This window comes from Myotis myotis, unplaced genomic scaffold (genome assembly GCF_014108235.1).
Source record: "Myotis myotis isolate mMyoMyo1 unplaced genomic scaffold, mMyoMyo1.p scaffold_m19_p_2, whole genome shotgun sequence".
In the NCBI taxonomy this organism is placed as follows: domain Eukaryota; kingdom Metazoa; phylum Chordata; class Mammalia; order Chiroptera; family Vespertilionidae; genus Myotis; species Myotis myotis.
The window spans coordinates 180,612,478-180,618,520 of record NW_023416324.1 but is presented as its reverse complement, the minus strand read 5'-3'; positions in this window follow the sequence as shown (position 1 = coordinate 180,618,520).

Genomic DNA, 6,043 nt, shown 5'->3' with positions numbered 1-6,043 from the left:
ACAAGGACCTGTGTGATGGCATTTTGTACCCACCCGGATTATCCAGAGTAATCTCTCCTCTCAATACCCTTAACTTAATCACACCTGCGAAATTCTGTTTTTGTCATATAAGGTAGGGTCCCGGGCTCCAAGAATTAGGACATGGATATCTTGTGGGATGTCATTGTTCAACCTACCACCTAAGTCACTTTTCAAATACGACTTTAAAGATCCTTAGGAGTTAGTTGTGTGTGTTCTCTCCCTCTCTCTTTCCCTCTCTCTCCCTCGCTCTCTCTCCCTAGTCCTGAAGACCTGGTTTGGGCTAACACACTTGTATGGATGGGACATATCACTGAGGTTAGGTGCACAGTGTATAAAAACAGAATCATTTTTAGAATGAAAATCCACTGCTATAAATTGTGTTCCTCCCACACCCCAACACAAATTCGTTTGTTGAATAGGTGTTTGGAGGGGGACCTTTGGGCGATGACTCGGTCATGAGGGTGGAGTCCTCATACATGGGATTAGTGACCCGGGGCTCCCTTGCTGCTTCCACCGTGGGAGGACCAGGAAGCGGCCCTTACCAGACACTGCTTCTGTCAGCATCTTGATCTTAGACTTCACAGACTCCAGAACGCTGAGAAATAAAGGTTTGTTTGCTCTAAGCTACCCTGTCTGTGGTGCTGTTGCTTTTTTGGGGGTGTGTATGTGTTTTATGGAAGCCCAAACAATCAAGACAGCCACCTAGCCCATATGAAGGGAAAATCCATGGCCTTGCATTGTTGATTCAATCTTCTGATTAGTCAGGACTGGCATTCAAGCACCGGGGATGACCATCCTGATCACAGCGATTCGGCCTGTTAGCTGTTCCACCACAGTCCCTGGGCATGTGCTCTGCCACCTCCCAGGGGACAGAATGGTTTAATATTCACCTCCACACGAGCGTGCCCTGAAAAATCTATTTTTCAGCCATGCTTTTACAATAATGAGGCCTGCCGCTGCCTCTTGCCTCGGATTGGAAGCTGTCTCATCATTTCTCCCAGGCTCTGTAAATTGCATCCTGTCTACCTAATGAGTTTACATACTTGTTTTTACTGCATACTCTGCATTTAGATCCATCTCTCTGGCTTCCTGATAGGATACATGTTTGTCATCAATACATTTTGTTTCCACTAAATACGGGACCCGCGTGGCAATTATCCGGGGCCATAATCAACGGCAGAGGCAGCAACATGTTACAGTCGGAATAGGAAAGTTGCAGGCTTTCATTAATATGCACATAAACACGAGGCCAGTGCCTCCCAGGAAGGGCTCTGCCCCTGACAGCTGCCTGAGCAAGACTGCAGGCGCGAACAGACAAATGAAGTGCATTAAGTGATTACCTTTCCTTAAAAAGCCAAAGAACTTTATACGTTGCAATACTGATGATTGAAAACAACACAATGTGTAATTTAAGAAGAAATGAAACCTACTTTTAAATGCATGTATTTATTGCTGTTTACTTCCTCCTCTCTGGAAAATGTAAAATAATAATAATACCAAAGAATGTGGGGGGGGCGGGGAACACCCTTCTCTGCTGGTACAAGTTGAAATTATTCAAGATCTTGATTTGCAATAGGACATCCTTTCACAGACAAGGTAAAGCAGCCCATGCATATTCTCTAGATGAGGAAGAAGGAACACCGCTTTGACTTCCTTCCCTGCGTGCCATTATTTCGAACCTTCCAATTTGGAAATATGCTTTGTCCAAACAGTTAGGTCTGGTGTGGAGGCATTTAAAGAATCTTGGAAAAAGTCACAAGGGACATGAGCTGCCCAGAAATAAATGCTGGAGTAAAAGTAATGGAATAATTATAACATCATGTGATTCTTCCTAGGACTTGGGTATGTTTTAATTGCATATTTACTCGGGCCTATTCCCTTGGCTCAGCAAGCACACAGCTGTGGCTGGGTAATGTTTTGAGATATTAGGGGGCTTTTTTCACCCCTCTATTTTTTTTCTCTGCATTCAACCTTTAAGTAGGTAGTCAGTTGTATATTCATTGCCCCAGGAGAGGATTCTTCCCTTTCCCAAAAGGCTTAAGCCCCTTGGAGAATTTAGAGACTTTGCTAAGAAAGTGAAGGATGGAAAAGAACATCACACTTAAACAGTTTGTGTTAGAGAAATAGTGAAGGAGGAGGACTGGACTGCCCCCACCAGATCTACAGGCGACTCCCCTGAGCTTGGGGAAATGGGGGAGGGAGAAGTGCTCTGGGGATGAGAGAGAGGCCCTTGCCCTGCTCCCTGTGCTGGCAGGGGGCCAGCAGAATAGCAAGACCAGGCAGACCAGTGAGCTTTACGGGGTTCATGTATCTGAGAGCATGTGAGCGACAGGGAGAAGCTAGGCCTGGAGGGACCTTACAGGCAGGGACAATAGCTTCCCAAGAACAACCTGGACACCAAGAACCAAGGACCTCAGGGCTCTCCACCCACCCCACCCACCCCACCTCATATTTGAATTCTAGAACTGTAGCTTAACCCTGGGGTGGGGATGGGTTCCTGACGAGAGGTCTGGAAAGTTCTGAGGTTAACTTTTTCCTCTAGTTTATCTGAATTAGAGCTCAAAGCCACATATGAAGTTGAGTATCTACATATTCTCTATATATAAACAGCCAGCAACCAGAACGCCGTAACAACCTGAACAACCGGTCGCTATGATTCCCCACTGTGGCCAGCAAACCAGCTTGATCAGGGGAAGGGGCTGGCCGGCCAACCTCCCCATTCCTGATTGCCCCCCCCCCCCCACTCCAATAGGAGGAATGGCCAGCCGGCCAACCTCCTGCAGCTCCTCCCCCCAGCCAGCTGTGCCCCTGATCACCGCCCCCCCAAACTCTGATCAGGGTCAGGGCTGGCCAGCCAACCTCCCACGGCCCCTCCCCCAGCCGCTGACACCTGATCGGCCCCCCTCACCCCATTCAGGGGTGGGGCTGGCCGGCCCACTTCCCATAGCCCCTCCCCACAACTGGCCCTGTCCCCAATCAGTCCCCCAACCCAATCAGGGGAGAGGCCCGCCCACCAATGATCCATAGCCCCTCCCCCAGGTCAGCCTGGCCCTGACTGTGTGCCCCAATTGGGGCAGGCCAGCCAGCCAACCTCCCACCATCTCTTCCTCCTGACAGGTTTGCCCCAATCCACCCCAATTGGGGCCAGGCTGGCTGGACCCCACGTGTGCACAAATTTGTGCACTGGGCCTCTAGTTAAGAAATAAAGTAGTGACTGGCTGGTGTGGTTCAGTGGTTGAGCATCAACCCATGAACCAGGAGGTCACAGTTTGATTCCTAGCCAAGGGCACATGCCTGGGTTGTGGGCTCGATCCTCAGTGGGGGGCATGCAGGAGGCAGCTGATCAATGATTCTCTCTCATCATTGATGTTTCTCTCTCTCCTCCCTTTCTCTTTCTGAAATCAATAAAAACATTTAAATAAAGTTGTATTTGTTTCTGAATTGAGGGGTTAATATTCATACTTGTTACATAGTGGGAGCTAAACAATTACTGGATTAATTAATTAATTCCTTAATACAATAAAAACACATGGGAAGGACACCTGGAGGGGAGTGCCTTTCCTGGGACTGTCCCAACATGGCCAGGTTGGGGGTGTGGCCAGGTGATAAAGGACAAGCCCTGAGATAAAGGAGGACAGAAATTCTAATCCTCATGTGGCCTCAGGTCAGATACCTACAAGGCAATGAAGGGTCCTTTGAAAGAATTTGGATATTATTCTGCAGCCAGTGAAGGCTCTGTTTTGCATCAAACGTCTGCTAGTCCAGATTTCAGGGTCCTTCAGAATATAGGTCTCACCCTCGCCTTGACTGGGATGTATGTGCAATCCATGGCCTGACTCTGACCCCATGGGCCCCCAGGGTGGCCTGGGCTCTCCACCCGCCACCCCACCTCCCAGTTCTGCTCTAGCAGAGGGTACCGCCCTTTATTTGCTCTGGTCTCTAACCTCACTATTTGTGGGGCGCACTGACACCCTGAGAAAGGGAAGCCAGGACCTCCACATCTGTGGCAGAACTGCCCACACCCTTTCCAAATTGCCCACAGGAACCACCTTGGATCCTGAGAATTCCACCTGCTCGACTTCCCAAACACAGCGGACAGCCGCCATCCTGCGGGGAAGACCAAGGGGGGCCCGTGGGGACTGTAATCGCGTCTCCACAGTTTTGCAGACGGTTCCATCCTCCTCCGTCTCTGTCCAGGGCCGGTATCCGTGGGAACAACTGCGCATGTCCCTGCCTGGAAAGAAGGACACGGACACAGTGATGCTCAACCCTTCCATCTCATGGCACACAAACTGATTACTGCAATTCGGAGCACACCAACAATACATTACAATGGTACAATTGTTTCTGTGTGTGTGGAAAGCAATGTTTTAATCAAGTAGTTTGAGAAATTGCAATGTAAAACAGCCTTTAACAAAATCTCTTATGGACAAAAGCACAAAATAGCATATTTGAGTCTTGATATTCAACCTTGTCCTAATCATGGGGGGCAAAAAGGCAGAATTTAAGGAAATTTGCGTAGAGGATAATGATAATGATAATGATTGTGATTCTGTTAATGTCACTCTAGTCTTTTGCTATTTTGGAAGTATGCCCTCATATATGCATAATAAACATTTTATCTTCACCTGGCTTTTTATGGGAGTTAGGGTATAAAACTTTGTGTGTGTTTTGAGATCTTTATTGTTGAAAATATTACATATATCCCCTTTTTTCCCCTATTGACCTCTCCCAGCCCACCCCTGGCCCCCACCCCTTGACCTCCAGGCCTTCACCACCCTATTGTCTGTGTCCATGGGTTATGCATATATGCATACAAGTTCTTTGGTTGATCTCTTCCCACCCACCCTCCCTCTGAGGTTCAGAAAGTCTCATACACACTGGACGGCTCACGAGTTGAAAATCACTGAACTAACATGTTCTGCGCTAGTGGGCACTGAGCACTTCATGTGGGCATGTGTAATCCTTACAACAGCCCTAAAGGTAGCATTATCACAGCTTTATAAGTAGGAGAAAAAGCAGCAGTAAAGAATTAATGAACTTGCCGAAGGTTGCCCCGAGAGAAAGAGGTTGACCTACATGTCAAAACCAGCTGTTGTGTGAAACCACCAGGCAGAGACCTCTGGGCACTGTGTGCACGGTCTCTGTCTGGGTGGAGCAGGACTCAGAAAAGCAGTAGGGCCATTACTCCGCTCTTCCTAAGAGGAAGACATGCTTGGGAGTGAGTCACCTGCTTGCACTGTGGGACACAGTGGGACACGCTGTCAGGTGTCAGCACTAACTAAACTCCACGTGTCATCCAGCCACTGGGACAACACCTTCAATCCCCCCAAGGCCTCCAGGGGCAGGGCAAGAGCTCCTCCTCTTGACAACCACCCTAGCAAAAGCAGTTTTTAAGAAGATCTTTCTTAATCATTCAACTGAGACTGAATTCTCCATCTTTGTGGTCATTGAACTGTCAACTACATATAAATTAATCATCACAGTACAGGTGTTTGGGGCTGAGCCGGGAGAGGAAATGTTGGCAGTTGGATATGGGGAGAAGGACTAAACATTAAGATGCCTCACAAGGTGGCAGTTCACTTAAGGTCATGGTCACATGGCCCAGCAGGTGAGCAACCTTATAGTAGGATGTTGGTAATGCAAAAATTACTTCTTGGACATAAGTTAGTTGTTTTCCAAGTGATTCTGTCTATACCTGTGATCACCATATAGGTGATGCACCTTACTCATTTCCACTATACAGACTAAAAGGGGAAAACCCCAGAATTTTAAAGATCACAAGAGTTGCCTGAGGTTATGCAAGTTGTTACTTTCAGAGCCAGATCTCTACTGTACCACCACACTCTCAGTGAGTAATGAATTAGAGAAAATGTTAACTGGGTCCAAATATTAATATGTGTATCTTTTTTCACTGATTCAATGTATGAAGTAATAAAACATTAGCGCATATACCTTAGGTCTAGCCCCAGCTCTCCAGAATACATGTTTTGTCCTGTACCACCACTTCAATTCAATGTTT